This window comes from Ambystoma mexicanum, chromosome 9, assembly GCF_040938575.1.
Source record: "Ambystoma mexicanum isolate Mex_15411 chromosome 9, UKY_AmexF1_1, whole genome shotgun sequence".
In the NCBI taxonomy this organism is placed as follows: Eukaryota; Metazoa; Chordata; class Amphibia; order Caudata; family Ambystomatidae; genus Ambystoma; species Ambystoma mexicanum.
Window position 1 is genome coordinate 649,329,068 of NC_090931.1, and position 18,642 is coordinate 649,347,709.

The window sequence follows — 18,642 nt, forward strand, 5'->3', positions numbered from 1 at the left end:
TGAATGGTTGTCTTAGAGGGTATACGTCCGCAAATGTGGATGTCACTAGCCCTCCTGGGGGCTGTCCGAATAGTGAGTCGCTTCATGCGTTCTTAACTCTTCGGGCTGTCATGTTCCTGGGGGCGAGGAGGGGCATTCCAGGCACCCTCTCTTCAGTCCCCCCTCTGATCGACTTGTTGACCAAACCACCATACTTCATCACCATTGCTTTTGGTAGCCATATCTTCATTACTCCTCCAAGATGTGCATAGTAATTTGCATGGTCATCGAAACTCCAGGTCATATAACTGCAGTCCCGTTCCGGGTTTCACCATACCCATTTCGCCCAGTATCTGTTTTTGTCAAAGGAATTGTCGAAGGTTATTGTCTCAGTTGGGAACAGTGGCACTCCTTTATCTTTGCCGTCAGGTTATTTTGTTCTTCCACTATCTTGTCCTTTTCATTACCACCATTTATATCCACTAGCACTTTCATCCTTATCAATTTCTCAGTAGTTTTGAGACATTGTGTAATGCAGATCTTAATCACATACAGTCCTACTGGTCCTAATATTAGTGCCCATAGTAATATCTTCAGTCCGTCTGCTAACCATGTTGGCATCCATGACCATATGTATGACAACCAGCTCTGGTCTTTTCCCGTTCCTTTGGCTTCCTCCTCCATTTTGGCGTGCATTTTCGATAATCTTGTCACTGCTTCTGTCAGTGTACCATTCTCTCCGTCATTTGCGGGCATGAACATGCAACGGGAACTCCTGTTCGTGGTGCAAACTCCTCCTTCCATTGCTGTGAGCATATCTGTTCTGGAGTAGCATCAACCTTACTGCTCAGAGCTCTTCTTTTATTGTGTTGAAGCCATATACTGTAGAGTTTATTGTCTGCATCAGCTCCCATCTTGTTATCTGCAGCCATTTCGTGTTTGTGTACGTTTGCACAGCTGGAACTACTGATGCGAAAAACATTTCTCTCCTACTGAACAGCTGGTGTTCAGGTGGCACATCGCCCAGTGATGCTTCTGATGCTGAGGATAAATAGTTGTTGCTTTTCACTCTACTAACTTCTATGAACCTCTTCTTTCTTCACCTTTCCTCTACTTCCACTGTTCTCTTCTGTTATCATCCATTTTATGGAAGTTGTCCATCTTTATGTCCTTTTGTGGCACCACCAGTCCTGGCATATTAATGTGTACCAGCGAGCAAACTCCTCCCCAGTTGGGTGGCAGCTTCTTGTATGCCTTGGATCTGCACGCACAATAGTGATCTGTTAATACCGCCGTGCCAACCATCATTGCTGGATGCTTTTCTGTGTACCTGCACTCTGTGTTTTCTCCAACCTTCACTGCACCATCATTCTGGAAATATAATGCTGGTTTCGTCAGTGGTATTATGGGCATTGGTCCAGCTTCATTGTCCACCCAGGTCAGTAAATTGGTGCTCGCATCCCATTCCTTCAAGCACTTGTCATTTTCTCCTTGTAATGTGTTTACCAGTGCTTGTACTAGGATGGGTGCCTTGCTACCTACTACTCCCTCCTTCCATCCTTTGGCTGTGTATACCTGGCCATACACAAGCATTTGTGGTCTTTTCCAACATCCTGGTTCTCTTGCTATTTCATTGACCCCCCGTCTTCGGCCGGGTAATTCCTTCAGTGTAATTATATTTTTTGTCTCTCCTTTCTGTGGGCCATCAGTTATGTATTGTATGGCCTGGTCTAGTTGCCAGAAGTTGTTCATCATGTCAAGAGTCTTTATATAACTGTATCCTTAAGGAAATGTTGCCTTGGACATCCATTTCAATGTTACTGTTTTCCCATTGAATCTTCCTCGGATTGTAACCATGGATAGGTACATAAGGCATTGTTGTCATGCCTGCCAACATTTCCAGGACCGCTGTTGTCAGGTGCCCTCAACCTGTCTTCTCTACTTTCAGAGCCTCTGTGGCTTCTGTTACTAGACAATCCCTGTTTGCATACAGAACGGCTGATAAGCCGTTCGACACGCGCTGGAGGTTGTTGGGATGGTTGCCATGGTGACTATACAGCGGTATGATTGCACGTCGCAAGGTGAAACCATTTGAGACGTACCCACGCGACCACATGGACGCGGTGTGTCATCTATTTAGCCAATCGCTATGCAGGCAGCCGGCGCTTCTGATTGTTCCTCATTTGAAGCTCTGCTTTGAACCATGTTCCACCACGATACTCTGTATCAAGTTCCAACGTCCGTTCCTGGGATTACGGCTTCCATTGACAAAACCTGTCATCAACTCAGGTCTGGTAACAAATTGTTTTTCATCACTTTTTCTGACACGTTTACGTATGTGTCTGCATTATTAACCATGTGGGGAAACCATTAATTCCTATTGGAGTTCATTTAACCGCTCTGATTTAAACCACACTTCGTTTTGCCTCAGGGTGAATCTAAAGTGCTTTTCAACTTCTGTCATTCCAATATTCGCTTCCAGCTCATTCTTCTTCAGAGCTCCAGTTCAATTTTCATTCTCCTCCAAACAAGCTCATCGAAGGGTGCAGTTTTGACATACTAAGCCCCTCTTGTGCTCCAACTCCCTGTGTCTGTCCACCCAGGGGAACGCCAGGACTCGGCAAAATCTACAAACATTGGTCCAGAATCCTTGTCCTTCCTTCAACAAACTTATGCACAGAACTCATGGACGCACTGCTGTATTCAGGTGCACCAACCCGACCCTAGCGCATCCCTCGTGCCATATGGGTTAGCTCCCTACTAACCTTCTCTTCCTGTCGTTTGTTCTTTCATCAACTCCTGGATTACTGTGGACCATCATTCCGTTTTTTGGAGAGCATCACTCTTTCGTCATTGCCGGTTTCTCTACACTCGTCGCCAATTATCTTGTGTCCTGGTGGACATTGAGGAAAGCCCAGACAGAGACCAGCTGTGAGACAGTTATGAAGACCAGGTGGACAACTGAAAAGCAAGAAGTGGCAGCCCTCATTGTGATCCAGTCACCACCATGTCTGACCTTCTACGAACAGTAGCCACTCGCTGCTCAGGTCCCCTTTTCAGCAGTGTGACCTCACAAAAGGTGCAGACTGTGAAAACACCATGGCCCTCATTACAAGTTGCCAGTCCGGAAACAACGGTGCCGGTAAGATTTCCGGCACCATTGTTTCCAGACCGGCAAACTGAGTCTGCGGGTGGGTTGCCTTCCCGCCTGCCAGGTCTGCCTGGAACGGCACCCACCCGCAGACTTTCACTGAAACACCGGCACTGTTATTAACGGTGCTGGTGTTACAGTGGTCCCCACTTCCATAGAGTCCTTTTGGACTCTATGGGAATGGGGAACAACATAGTTACTGATGCCTGACTTACCGGCAGCCCAGGTTGTAATACCCCGGTGTTACTGGCAAGCCAGGCGCCAGTAACTGTGTTCGAGTCTGGCGGCAGCCTGCCGGATTTACCGGCATGGCTACCGACAGAATCGTAATGAGGGCCAATAAAGCATTAGGCATGATGCAAAACATAGATATGCACTGGGTGGGGAAAGTATAAAATAAAGGGTAATTAAAAAAATCACAAAGAATATCAAAGAAAAAGATTGAACTATTTATTATCATCAACAGCTTAAATGATCATTGAAGTGTATGAGGGCAACAGAAAACTTGACGGAATCTACTAACAAATAAACTTTAGATGGTGACAAGTATACAACCAATTCGCGCTGGCAAGTAGAAGACAAAATATATGACTGTAAACAAGTTGAAAAGTCCATGGATGACCTGTAGCTCACTGTCCTCGTAAATAACACATATAGTGGTAGTCCTCATTCATTGCACCAGGTGTGACAGAATACAGTCTATCGATCCAGAAGATTTCTGAACAGTCCAATTTATTATGTATATCATCATGGTGTCCACTAGCAAATACAAATTCTACAATCTGAAACTGAACCTGTGAGATTTGATATCAATGCTCAATTAAATCCCTGGGAACTGATGAATTCAGATTATTCGTCTGAATGTTCACCAGATTTTCATTCCATCTAAGCTTGCATGGACTATTGTCCCATGTAGTAAATACCAAAGGGACAATGTATGGCATACATAATATTACCTGAGAATTCTCAAGAATATCATTTCTCTAGACCTTGGGTGAAATACAGTATTGCCCTTGATAACATTATTACAGTTAGTACAGTGCAAACACAGAACAGTGTCCGATCTCTGGTTAATCGTTCTAGGAATTGTGATGAATCTGATGATATCATCACTTCTCTCCCAGAGGTAGCCTCTCCTCATGTGGTCAGGGGACGGTAGCTGCTACCTGAATCTGACCCTGGGGGTGGGTATCCGAGTGAGGATCATATGAGGGCAGGCGATCCTAAGGGGAGGGACAGGCATCATTAGATGAGACATGGTATCCCCCTTTCACTTTTAGGGATATCCCCTCCATTCCTCATGACTTAAAGGCATATTGTGATAACCCCCTTCAACTACACGCAAAACCTGCTGACGGCTCCCTTCAAAACTCTGTAACAGATAGAATGTCAAAGTCTGACTATCAATCGCCTGTATATGAACACTTTGAAAATACTGGGACGAGGAAGATTAATGGAGTTGTGAGGATCTCCAGAGCACAGAAGCCAACGCTGCGCTCTAGTCATTGGAGAGAAGTGCACACTGTCTGGATGTTTTAAAACCTGACAGCTGAACGAAGTGAGAGAGACGCTGACCGGGTCAGGCACCTCCCGTCATGTAGAGCGAAGGCCCTGGAAGAGCATACTGCATACGAGACCAAACCAAGAATGGGAAGCCAGGGAAGTGCTACCCAAAAGAGGAGGACTGGGGGAACTGTTGTTCCCTGTATGCCAGAGAACTGGAGGTCAGGCAACGTGAGGCCAGCGACAGCACAAGGCTGTCAGAGGACCCCAGGAGTCATACAAGTGGCAAAGATGGAGTGGGGCGCTCCACCCACCCATTGACAAACAGAAGCAGCCGAGCAGCTAAGCAGCATGAAGCATGCTGAAGCGACCACAGAAGGCAAGGGAGCCCAGCGAGAGGAGGTGGGACACTGGGCGCTTCACGGCAGATGCCACACAGCTGGCGAAGCAATAAAAGATTTGATTGAGAGAGTGAAAGGCTTTCACAAGTGGAAAGAAAGCCACAAATTGACAACCAGAGGGTCGTGGACCCAATACATGGGAAGAATATGGACATGGCTGAGGCCTAACAAACTGCAAGTCTGGGACCCGCACCCAAATTGAAGAAGCTGAATGAAAAAGTCATACCAAGAGAGTATACCAGGCGAACTGCAGATCTGGGATTCGTACCCATAAGAACCTATAGAAAAGAGCCTTGCAGGGGAGTATTGCAGGTCTCTTGTGAGTCTGGGACCTGCATCCTAATTTGTGTAGAAAAAGAAATCCCAAGGAAGACTCATACTCTTAGGACTTTGCATCAAATATATATGAGAGAACCTGGCAGTAGAGTATACCAGGTGGTTGTGTAAAGGAAATGTATGTAAATGTCCTGACAGGAGAGTATACCAGGCAAACTGCAGAACTGGGATTTGTACCCATAAGACACCATAGAAAGAACCTGGCAGGAGAGTATACCAGGTATTAGTGTAAAGGATCTATACGAGAAAACCTGTCAGTAAAGTATACCAGGAGTTTTGCAAGTCTGGGACCCGCACCCAAGTTGTGTTACCTTGAAAAAGAGAATCCGAAGGAAGATTCGTGCCCTTAGGATTTTGAGTTGTATCTGTGGTATTTTGAAAAGAGAACCCCAAGGAAGATGCATGCCCTCAGGATTTTTAATGGCATTGAATGTGGATAAGACCTGGGGATGGGAATCATTTCCCCTGGAGTGGATTGCAACACCAAAAGGAGAAGGTTGTCCTCTTGGGCTACAAAAAACCTGGTTATTCTTTTGAACTTTTGTTTTTGTGGAGAGGAACCAGAGGAACAAAGCCATTCCCTGGAACTATGAACACTATCCATTTGGAACTCTTGTTGGAGTTATACCTTTTTGTTGAACTTGAACATTTGTGCACTTTTCAAGCCAAAGACAGTACCGTTAACACTGTAGAGTTACTTTTAGAATGCGAGGCTGGGATAGGATTTCGGACACATGCCATGTTTACTTTGGACACCTTGACAAAGGACAAAGCCTTGGTTTTGGTTGAGGTAGGGAAATACCTCCTAGATCAGGTCCAGTGAAGCATTTTCCAACCCTTTTTATCATTTAATAAAAGTCTATAACCACAATCATGAGTCCTCTGTATCCGCGTCTTATTCCTGGTGCCTCACAGAGTATTGGCTACATCTGTTTTCACCAAACAGTGTGACATGACTGGTATCCTGGCCTTGCCAAGAGGAGGTTGGAGGGCTCACCATAAAGCAGCCCAGAGCCAGTCCTGGCCCTGAGGGGAAGGCAACTTACACATACTCCTTTCCCTGGTGACAATTTATATGTTGGCAGCACATATTTGTCTCACACCATGCCTCTACCACAAGATGCTCACAAGTCTCTTTCTTCTTTTGTGGAGCCTTTGATGCAGATGAGCAGCAGAGTGTGTGATGAATTGAGGGATTCATTCACTTCTCCCAAGGGGGAGCCCCATCCTGTGAGGCTAGGAAGGTAAGCTGATACTTATGGGTGGTGGTAAACGGGACCTCACAGGGGTACACTCCCCTCTTGTGGATAAGGACTCCCTTTCCCATACGGAACTCCCTTATTACTATCCCCCAGAAACCAGTTGCAGAGTATTAACTGATAGACAACTAAATGCCTCTTGTGTGTGTTTTCGTAATGTAGTACGAGAAGAACAAACGTGGTAGTGTGAAGTGTAAGAACATGAGTGTGATGAAGAGTGCTTGTCTGTCAACTACTGACATGAAGAGGCCAACAGGAGGCATGATTAAGGTCCGACACAAAAGGAGGACTTTCCATGGAAACAGAGGAAGCCCCAGCAGTATGTCATAAAAAGAGGAGGGCCAAGAGAACAAGGAAATGAGACCCGGGAGTTTAAAACCATCCAGACCCGAGAGGCTGGAAACCACGGGAGACGCTGCCTTGCTTGTCGGAAAGCAGACATTGGGAAGAAGGGACAGCAGCACGCTGCCGACCAGAGCAAAGGAAACTTATAAGAGTCCCTAGAGGGATGCTCGAGAGGAGCCAGTCAAGAAGAGCCCTGCCGTTGGCGTGCCGGGTAGGCAATACACCACTAACAGACCTGAGAAGGTCTGTTCATTAGTAGAGTGCCCAACCAACAGCCGAAAGTAGGTAGGTGGTGGCATTGAACAGAACCGAAGGAGAAATCCTTCCATCGCTAAAATCGCCAAAGAAGAGCAAAGCGTGCTCAAAGATCAACACAGGAAAGAAGAGAGCATCCTCCTGACTGACAACGGAGAAGAGAAATTAAATGCTGATCCGGTGATGCAGAACCCCTTTAGTACAGGTACAGGGGAGAGTGGGAGACCCGGAGAGTGATGCATAAAGAGTGAAGATCACTCGGGGACCCTGCATACTCGTCCCAGTGATTGGCAAAAGTATATGAAGAGTGAAGATCATTAAGGGACACTGCAGCCTCATCCCAGTGACTGGCAAAAGTGTGTGAAGAGCGAAGATCATCCAGGTGGCTGATGTACTCGTCCCAGTGAGTCACCAAAGTAGAGTAATTACTTGGGAATAGGTGATACGTAGTACTGTGAATGGCAAGATTGTGAGAGAAATAAGAATCAAAGTGAGACTTTGTTTATACATCCTGAGAAGAAAGGTAATTGGAAAAACAGCAAGAACAAATACCCAAAGGTCTGGGAAGACCCATTGAAAGAACTGAAGGAGCTATTAAAAGGAATAGCGAGAGACTACGTGAAGATATCCTATTGAAGAGACGTGTGCTGAGAAGCATCCCCCAGGAGAAGGGAGTCATTCTCCTGGCCTTTTTATTTATTATTAATAGTGGTAGGGTCAACTTAGGCCAGTTCTGATAGAGGACAGACTATGAAGTTTGGACTTCATATCTGACGCAAGCAGAGTAGTTTAGTTTAGTTAGGTAGGGCATCCTATAGATTAGAGTTAGTGAGGCATTTTTATTATAATTTAAATAAAAGCAAGGTGAACATGGCACATGATATTCCATCTCCTCTTTCTGCCCTACCACAAGAACCAAACCCTGACCAAACACCCCATGTCCGCACAGAGCCACAGAAACTGAAAGACTTGTGAGCTGAAGCACCCCTCCAGCATGTAGTGAATCTAGTGTCCCACGGCTGCAGCGGGGAGAGCCTGAGATGGAGAGGGTGGCATTGCAGGACCCACCAGAGCATGCATGAATTAATGGCTCACTTTGGCACACAGCGGGTTCTCCACCAGAGGCTTGTGGTCAACCCTAGACCACCAGGAATATGAAAGAGGAGCCAAAACCGCTCCAGAAGCTATACTTCCTGTGGTAAAACGACTGCCATGGAAACCCTGACACAGACTGGGACACTGATCTGGCAGACACGCCATGGTTGATCCGCGTTGGCGCTGCGTGGAGAAAAAGCAAGAGGCTTTGTCCCCTTTTAAAGGCTTCCCCTCCACAAACACCTCATAGGAAGGGAAAATAGGACAGGGTTGCCTAGGCAAAGATGGCCAATCAGAACAGAGGGAAGGAAATGTAAGCAGTAAACAGAAAGTAGGAAGTCTGGGTTGTCCACGTGAGGTCAGAGGAGGAGAAGGGGGTGGACCAAGAGACCAGGAGGAGAAAGGAAGGATCAGCAGAGGGTGGAGGTGTTTATCAGCAAAAGGTGAGGTACTACCTTAGTGAGTGCAAGGGCACTGCAGTGAGAGTGTGCATATGTGTGTGGTAGGTGAATACAAGTTAGTGTAAGGAGTGAATGTGAATTGAATGATTGTGAGTGAAAGGAGGGTGTGTGCAGAGTTAAGTGGGAAGAGGAAAGTAGTTGTAGTAGAGGGAGTGTAGTAGTGGATAGTAGTAGGAGGGGAGTAGTGAGAGCAGAGTAGTGCTAATAGTGGGGGAGTAGTAGTTGTGTGGGAGAAGTAGCAGTAGTGTGGGAGGATGAGGAGTAGTAGATTGGGAGTAGTAGTAGTAGTAGTAGTAGTAGGAAGAGGAGGAGTGGCGGTGCCAGAGTGGAAGGAAAAGGAAAAGGTCCAGGCAATAGGGAAGGAGTCAGTGTCAGTGGTAAGAGACCAGAAGTCATGTGGGCAGCAGCAGTTGTGAGGGCTGTATTGCAATGCATACACATACATTCCCCATTCTATTCAACGGTGCTTGGCCAGTCCTTATTTAGGATTTGTCTCTGGGACTTCTAGTCCTGGATTTCCTATGATACATCTTGGCCTATAAGTCCCGGAATGCACAGAAAAATGTAGGGCTGGACAAATACCACCCAAATGAAATGTGGTATTTTGGCATGTATGATAATGCAACTCTGAAACAGAGCTCTCAATTCCATGGTGAGAAGGTCATGCAGTCCCGTTTTTTCTTGCAATTCTCAGTTATATTTTTTGTATGTTCCATTTTAAATGTAGGACTACCAGTGCCATCATTCCAGGTGGAAAAGGTCTGGATGGCTTTGTCATGCATTGAAGGGGTAATCTTGAGAGCTCTGCTGAAAATGCACACACATAGCAAAATATTCAAGTTTTCCAATCTGACAATTTTGGGAAGCAAGAAGCTACAAAGGGGAGGAATTAAACCGGAAAGCTACAACACTAGTGCATAGCCAGGTGGTGCAGGAGCGGAAATGGGGATGTTGGGCTAATTTCGGGAGTCTTTGATTGCATTTTTGTATTGCCCTTTACAATTACATGAAGCCACCACCGATTAAGAAAGCGCTCTTGTGCTATCATTTGTTTTAAAGTGGGTTTTATTTAAGCATTAATGAAATACTACGAAGGTAAAACACACATTATGCACTTTTCTGCAGCCTGTTCCATAGGAAATTCTGGGTATTGTACAGCTCCTGAAAGTCCTCATTCACCAGCATGTCGTCCATGGCTGCCTCACGGTGTGCAGTCATTATGCATAGAATCTTAGCCCACTAGGTCTTTCTTAGAAGTCTATGGAGTCATGCAAATGTAGAGTGCTAATATTCTGTACAAATTATTCTGTACCAGTGACAGAACAAAGTGAGGCACCAGATTGTGTGTCTTCTTGCTGTGCAATCATAACGGTATCCTAAATGTGGGATACGACAGTAGTCTGTTTTGTTAATACACATTTAAAGTGCGATTTCAACAAGTATCAACACATCGGTTTGTATTCTGTAGGGTTAAAAGCTGTACTGGTCCAAACACATTGCCATACGATGTGGTATAAATTAAATATAAAATTGGGGAAATAGTGTTATGAGAGATGTTTTTGCATTGTTAGGCTCCCTTGTAATGGTAAACATCCAGTCAGGCCTCGGGGGACATGATCTGCTAGTGCAAGCCCGCTGTTGAGTTACAAACAACGATAATGATGCCAGAGACAGAATCTATTCTGGTGAACGGTGCAGGATTAAAAGTGAAGAAATGCAGTAAAAAGAAGGGAACGAGAAGCATTGCCCTCATCGGTGGCATGCAGAAGAACTGGCTCAGTGCTTGTTTGCATCATAGTCGGTCCTTCCCATAAGGCTTTTCCATGCATGCACTGGCTATGATGCTGGCATGTCCAGATTTGTTTGACTGGGTTGGCACAAGTGGGGCACTGACTTATTCAGGGGTGGCATGAAGTACAAGCGCATGAGCACACACGCACACACACAATCACGTCCCCATTTATTAACAATCATGACGCGGTCGTCACCTGACATGGTGCCAGCACGCACCGTAACATCCCCTTCAACCTCCCTTATAACAGGAACATTCATAACAGTAAACATTACAGAACAACATCACTCTATATACTTGTGGATCCCCAGAGTTTACTCCAGCATGGGCCTCATTAGGACCCTGGCGGTCCCGTAATGAACGGTGCCGGTACGGGACCGGCACTGTTCATTACTGGCTGCCCTATTACGAGGACTGCTGCGGGACCCGCTAAGGAATGCCTGGTCAGACCAGGCGTCCTTAGCGGGTCCTGCTAGCAGTCCAGGATGCTAACAACGGGCCTGTCATTAACGGACCCGTTGTTAGCATCCTCCCCATTCCCATTGAGCCCTAAAGGGCTCAATGGGAATGGGGATTCCTTTTTACCGGCTCCCAGAAAAGGGCAATTACCGAGTCCGCCAAGGTCGGCATGACCCGGTTATTGCCCTTTTCTGGGACCCGGTAAAAAAGCTCTACCAGCGGCAGCCGTGCCCTTAATAAGGTCACGGCTACCGCCAGGGTCGTAATGAGGCCCATAGTCTCTAAGTCTCTCTGGGGGTCGGCGGCAGGAACGCTGGAGATATCTCGCTGGGCTAGACTGAGGGCTTCTGATGTCCTCCGCCCCTCGGCCATTGCCGCTCCGAGCCCCTTCCGCCTCCGGCGAGCCTCTGTCCTCATCGTGAGGGGGTCTGTTGCTGCAGGGCCCTCCTTCCTCAGTGTATCCCTGAAGTGGTGGAACCAGCTGCAGTTCCGGGTGAGTGACACACCACCTCAAGTCACGGTAATCATGGTGCCTTGACGTGTCATGACCCCCCACAGAACTAGATTGTAGGGTAAACACAACTTGTGTGTAGCGTTCTTCACCCTGGCCAGCACCTGATACCCGACTGCCAGGTGTTGTTCCCCCAACCTACGGCATATCGACTCCTTGGCATTTGACTGCTCGTGCCGGCTCCTTACTTCAGCTGACTCTATCACATTCGGCTGTCGAAACTCATGCTCTGGGATGGTCGACTTCACCTTTTGTCTGAAGTGCGCTTCAGTCGGGGTTACTCCTGTGGTGGCGTGCAGCATGGTGCAGTAGGCCAGCAGAAATTCCATGAGAGCAAACTCCAGCGCCTGTCCCCCTGTCCCCTTTCCAGGGCGATGCGGAAGGCCTTGTTGAGGGTCCAGCATGGGGTGATCCTGCAGTGAGCAACGCCATAAGATGTAAGGAACCTGGCCAGTTCGTCACTTTGGAAGGAAGACCCGTTGTCTGAACAATCCAGGAATCCAAAAGTTGCGAAAATGTCTTTCAACACTGGGATAATAGATCTTGCAGCAGTGGGGTCCACAAATTGGACCTCAGGAAACCGTGAGAACTCGTCCAATATTACCAGGAGGTGCTGTGAATGGTGGACGGTACCAAAATCCATGCTCTCCACAGGGTATCAGCTTGTGTATGAGACGCAATGGGTGGGCCCTTGGCCAGTGGTCTCGCTGCTTGGCACCATGTAAATGTGGCAATGATGTCATCCACCTTCCTCTCCAATTCCGGAAACCATACCTTTTCGCGTAGGCGTGCAACTGCCTTGGTCACCCGTTGGTGGCCAGCATGTGCCAGTTCAATCACAGCCCTCTGGAGTGATGTGGGAATCACCAGCTGCATTCCCATAGCAGAACATGTTCAGGACCTAGCATGAGCTCGCTCTTCACTTTCCATAGGCCGTGGAGAAATGCTTGGGCTTCCGGCATGCGATTCTTCGTAATGCTTAGGAAATCTTTCCACTGCCCGACTTCAGCTGCTCCATCATCTCCTGAATGCCCGAATCTCTGTGGGTCGTTTCTGCAGTGTCTGCGACTGACATAGATCTTGGGACTGCAGCTTCTGTCACCATTGCTACAGTGACTTCTGTGTCATGCACAGCCACCTTGTCTTTTCTGGCTGGCATCCTTGGGTGGTTTGACAAATAGTGCGCCAAATTGTCTGCCCCTGCTCTGCAAACCAACATTAAATCATATCCCTTCAACTGGAGGAGCCAGCGCTCAAGCTGGATTGGCGGTCTGGGTGCGGAATCTCCCAGTATGGGGACCAGAAGCTTATGATCGGTGACCACCATGATGGGGTCCCCGTAAATGTAGATGTGGAAGTGCTTGCACCCCCACAGCACCATCAGCGCCTCCCGCTCTACCTGCGAGTACCTGTGTTGAGTAAGGGTGAGCGCCTTGCTTGCAACGGCAACCGGCTTCCTTTTGCCAGACTCGGACACCTGCAGTAGCACTGCTCCCAGCCCCACCGGGCTTGCATCGACCATCACCTCGGATTCTTTGGCAGGGTCAAAGTACACCATTGTGATATCGGTGATGAGAGCCTCTTTGGTGGTGTCAAATGACTCCTGCTAAACCTTGCCCCAATGCCAGCCCTGGTCTTATTTTGTTAGGATGCGTAAGGGTTCGGTGAGAGTGGTGAGGTTCGGTGTGAATCTTCTGCAAATGTTTACCATTCTGTGGTAACTGCAGACTTCCGAAGGCGATATTGGAGCTGGGGCTGCTTTAATGTCCTCCACCTTCTTTGGGTCAGGCGACAGTCCCCCATCATGAAAGACAAACCCAAAGAAGTCCACCTTTGACTCCATGAATTTACAAGTTGCTCACATTGAGGACACCTGGGAGCCCTGCCAGCACACCCCTGACGGTGTGCTGAAAGAGCTCAGCCGCCGACATAACCCCGAAGCTGAGTCGCCTGTACCTGAACAAGCCAATGTTGGGCGAGAATGTTATGATGGCCCTGGAGTCCACATACAGGGGAATCTGGTGAGATCCAGCTTTGAGGTCCAGTGTCGAAAACAGTTGTGCTCCTCACAAGTCGGCTAAGATATCGTCCAATGTGGGCGTAGGATGTTTTTCTCTCCTGATTTTGCGATTGGGTAATATCATATCGACACAGATGCGCACCTCCTCCGGGCATTTTTTACTTGGCCGCAACAATGATCACCGACACCCAGGGCATGGGTCCCTCGACCCTTTCAATTTTGCCTGCGCCTTCCAGCTTGAGGATCTCCTCCTCCACCTTTTTGTCACAAATTAAGTTGTATGTGCCTGTGGCACAGCGCGACCGGCTGAATGCTAGGGTCGACGTCTAGCTGACCTCATGTCCCTTTAGTCAACCTACGCCTTTGAACAGGCCGGGAAACCGTTCCAGCTGACATTTGATGTACTGGCGATAGATTTGGAAGGCAAAATGTACCAGCCCCAGGTTTTCCGCTGTAGCACAGCTGAGTAAGGTTTCCTTGGCCACTGGTGTAACATAGAATGTGGCATTGATCCATATATCTTTGTGGCATACCGTAGCGACGAAGGACCCATCCAGTGGCGGAGGCGATGCCCGCCGTATGTGAAGAGGCGTATCTTGGGACTTTGTAGTGTCGGTGTAGGACTGAGCTTTCTGAACTCCTCTGCAGGCATCACATTGACCGAAGCCCCGGTGTCCACCAGGTTTGACATCTTCGCATTCAGGATGATAATCGAACAGCAGGGTTTTCTGCACAGTTGTCTAGAGTCTAGGCAGATAGCTGAGATAAAAAAGGCTTCCTCAACGTCACCTATCACTTCCCTTCTCGAAAGAATGGCGGCACCCGGTCGTGACTCATCAACCACGGCGGCCACTTGCTGATACCGGGGACTCAGCGGCAGCGGGGTGGATGGGACGCCTGTGTGGACTACCAAGGAGCCCTACACATCCGGGCATAGTGGTTAACCTTACTGCATCACCGACATGTGGCTCGCACTGCCAGGTAGGTTCGAGCATGATGTGCCGATCCCCAGCAGGCATCCCATGTATTCTGCCGCTCCTCCGGGAGCTTTGGAGTGTTCTGCCTGCTCTGCTTTCCATACCTTTCACGGGATCTCGCCAACCCCCTTGATGATACTGCTTGCACCATTTCTGGTCTGTAGCCTTTTGATGCCTCCTCCATTTGTGCCGCCCTGGATATGGACAGTTCCTGACTCTGAGTCCTTCCCAGCTCTAGTATCCTGTGCAATGGTATGCAGAGTTCCTTCAGTATTTGGTGGCGGCGCGCCGGCGACAAGCAGTGTTGAATGATATGTGCTCTTATTTTGGCTGTTTCGTCAGCTAACCGGCATGTCATGGCTAGCTGGCGTAGCCGTGCATGATACGCATCCAGAGACTCTGCTTGTTCTTGGTGGGCCTGCCGCAGGCAAAACCTTTCCTAATTAATGCCTCATTCAGCTCTGGCATCATCCCAAGTAACCTCAAAGAATATTGGGTACTCCCCTTACTTAAAAAACAGACATTAGACCCAGCTATACCCACAAACTACCGGGCAATCACAACAGTGCCATTTCTGCTGAAAATTTGAGATAAAATGGCTTATCTACAAATACAGAAGTATCTGGAAACCAACCAACTTCTAGGAGCATGCCAATCAGGCTTTCGGCCACAACATGGCACAGAAACAGCTCGAATCAACCTTAAGGCCCAAATCGATGAGCTTAGGGATAATGGGGAAATCAGCCTTACTTCTCCTTCTCGATCTATCGGTGGCATTTGACCTTGTGGACCACAAGGTCCTATGCAGCCATCTGGACTCAGCAGTGCATTTCTCTAAAGAACCTATAGTCTGGATACAGTCATTCATAAGTAACAGGACTATGAGAGACTTCTCTCCCACAGCTGCTGCAGACCCCATCCCCATCACTAAGCCCCTTTTCGATACTATCTTGGTATCACCTACACTAACTATGCAGATGATACCCAAATTCTCCTACCACTTACTGGGAATTATGACAAGGATTTGGCCTTGGTGAATAGGGTATATCTCATCATCCAGGCATGGATTGCTGCACACACTCTATGCCTGAATGATGACAAGACTCAGCTCATCATACTGGGCACTACCTCAAGCCTAAAAAAACTGGGCCCTAAATATACTACCTTCAATATTGATAATAACCCTATTACTGTCGCCAACAAGGTAAAAACCCTAGGATTCTACCTTCATTCTACCCTTTCATTTACCAAACAAGTAAATGCCATGGCGTCCGCCACTGCATATACCTGCAAATTAATCAGAGCAGGTAAACCTTTCCTTTCCATAAATAGTTGCATTACCCTTGCTAGAGCTCATATATTGTCTAAACTGGATTACTGCAATTCCCTTTATATAGGGGCTAAAAAGCACATTATCAATAGAATTCAAACTCTCCAGAACAATGCCCTGAGAGCGGCCCTTGGAATAGCAAGGAGAGAGCACATCTACAAGACCAAAAGACAAAACAATTGGCTGTCTACCCACGATAAAATACGGCTGAAAACTGCCTCACTCACCCACAAATGTTAGAACAATGCTGCGCCCTGCTACCTCAGAGAGAGAGTCACCAGAAAATCTTCAACAAGGCCCACTAGAACAGCCAATAATAATTGCCTTACAGTCCCTAGATTTAAACTCTCTAAGGTCGGGGGCTGCAGTTTCCCTGTTAAGGCAGCTCAGCTGTGGAACTCCTTGCCTCCCTCCTTGCGAGCGGACCAAACATACCTAAATTTCAGACAGAACCTCATCAACTGGCTGAAAGACAATGACCAGTAACGTTGCTTTGCCACACATTACTGTACTGTAAATCGATTTCAGAATGTCTTACTGAATGCTGCCCTTTCTGTTTAGCCTCTTGCTGAATGATGCCCTTACCAATATTGCCTCTTCTTGACCTCCTGTAATTACCCCTTTATATATGATGTACTTGTAACAGCTTTTATGCATGATTTTCTGTACTGTCCTGATTTGTATTCTCTCTTCTCATGTGTAACTAAGCTGTAAATTGTCTTATTCCAATGCGCCCTGGTACCCCAGGATCTGGTGCGCAATACAAATAAACAAAACAAATAAACAAACAAGCAAACATAATCTCCGTTAACTAGCGGGTGGAAAGTGGCCACAAAGTCTTGAAAATGTGATGTACCTTCCTGCCCGCATAGAACAGGAGCATGGCCCTCATAGCCGTGTCGTCTGTCTCCTTGGTGGTGGAAAAGTACATTTCTAACCTTTTAACCAGTTGTCCCACCTTGGGCCGAGTGTAGCGGGAGCTGCAGTGGCGTCAAATTTGGGTATCGGACAACCAGTGAAGCTCTTGTGGGCCGCACATGGTATGATGCTGCTTCTGCGCCTATCGCTCTGGGATGCCAACATCGAGAGCTTGGACATGGAGGGTATTCCTGCCCCATCCTCCTGATCTTAGTCACCCATGATGGTTGGGCTCACCCTCTTCTGCACACTTTCCTGAGCGGTCCCTCTCTGCAGTCGCAGTTGTGTCAGGCCCCTCTGCAGCTTCTCCCGGCAGAATGAGCACCCCTGTTTCGCTACCCAAGTTGATGGGCCAGACCACCTCAGACAGTGTCCTCGGGGCCACAGAATCCTCCACCTGCAGCACGAGCACCTATGCGACTGGGCCGTTTGCCGGGTTGACACTTCCCTTACCACCAGCAGGCCCTGTCCTGCGCACCAGAGTGGGAATTCCGCACAGGGTGCTATAGATAGTGCTGATGAGCCTGTGAAGGGTTGCAGGTTCTCCTCCCGTCACTTCCTCCTACCCCCACGAGCTCACCGGAGGCCAGCTGTTAATGAAATCCACCACACACCAGTGCACAGACTCACCAGCTTTCCAGAACTTGCCGGAGATTAAGTGTGGGCCGCCTGGCTGAGCGTGAGACACGCCCCTGTGTCAGCGCTTGAGCTGTGACAACTTCCCCAGCAGGGCGCAACAGGTGCGCCGAGATGAGTAGGCATGACCGGAGCTCCAGCTCCGCACGGCACACTGGGACAAATCAGCCATCCTCGTCGCCAGTTATATGAACGGTCCGGCGGCACCTGGGCCTTGAAATAAAGATGCCAGCTGTCTTTGTGGTTTGAGGGAGTGTCTGCCCAACTCGAAGGAAGACCTCCCCTTTTATTAACAATCGTGACGCGCTTGTCTCGTGACACGGTGCCAGCACACACCGTAACACTAACATTAGTGTCTTACATTACTGTGTTTAAAGTTTATTGATCATAGTTTAGGATAATGGAGTGGTACCTGGGGTGGCCAATCAGATTTCATGGGTAGAAAGTGCCACCCCAGCCTAATCCCTGGACAGGCCTATGCTTGCCCATGGGCCTCCAGTCATTAAGGGTGTGATGCGCAGGTCCACAGTGGGGCATGCCAGGCGAACACATAACCCGTTTCCTTTAACATTAGCTCTTGGCACAGGCACACACGTTTCTTCCCAAAAATGGCACACCAGCATATGCCTTGGATGGTACATGCTGATGATATTATCCTAATGGATCAAAACCAAAGTTATGTCTTTTGGCAAACGTGGTCAAATCTCAGCTGATACAGGCCTGGTCTGCAATATGGTAATCGATGGAAAGGATACATATCCTTGTTTGGGGATTTTATTCGGACCAAGACAAATGGAAATCCAAGATCAGAAATACAGAACACTAAAACTGAAAACAAAATGTACAAAATAAGTGACTTTTTGCATCGACATGGGCAATGTAGTTATGAATGCCTTCCTTAAATCTATAAATAAAGACTCACACCCTCCATCCTTTATGGATCATAAACTAACTTTCCATTTCGAGCATCTGGATATGCTAGAGGGGGGAATTCTGTAGAAAGGCCCTAGGATTATCCAATACCACAGCTTTACAAAGTGTGTGTCGTGAATTTGGAATTATTTAATTAAACATATCCGCCAAATTAAGAAGCATGCTATTCATTTTGAAATTGGTTATCAATTTGGAATATCCCTTAAACAGATTTTTGGCACTATAACAAATGTGCTTCTAAAACAAGTAAGTTGTGTCCTAAACTCACTTAGTTTTGAAGA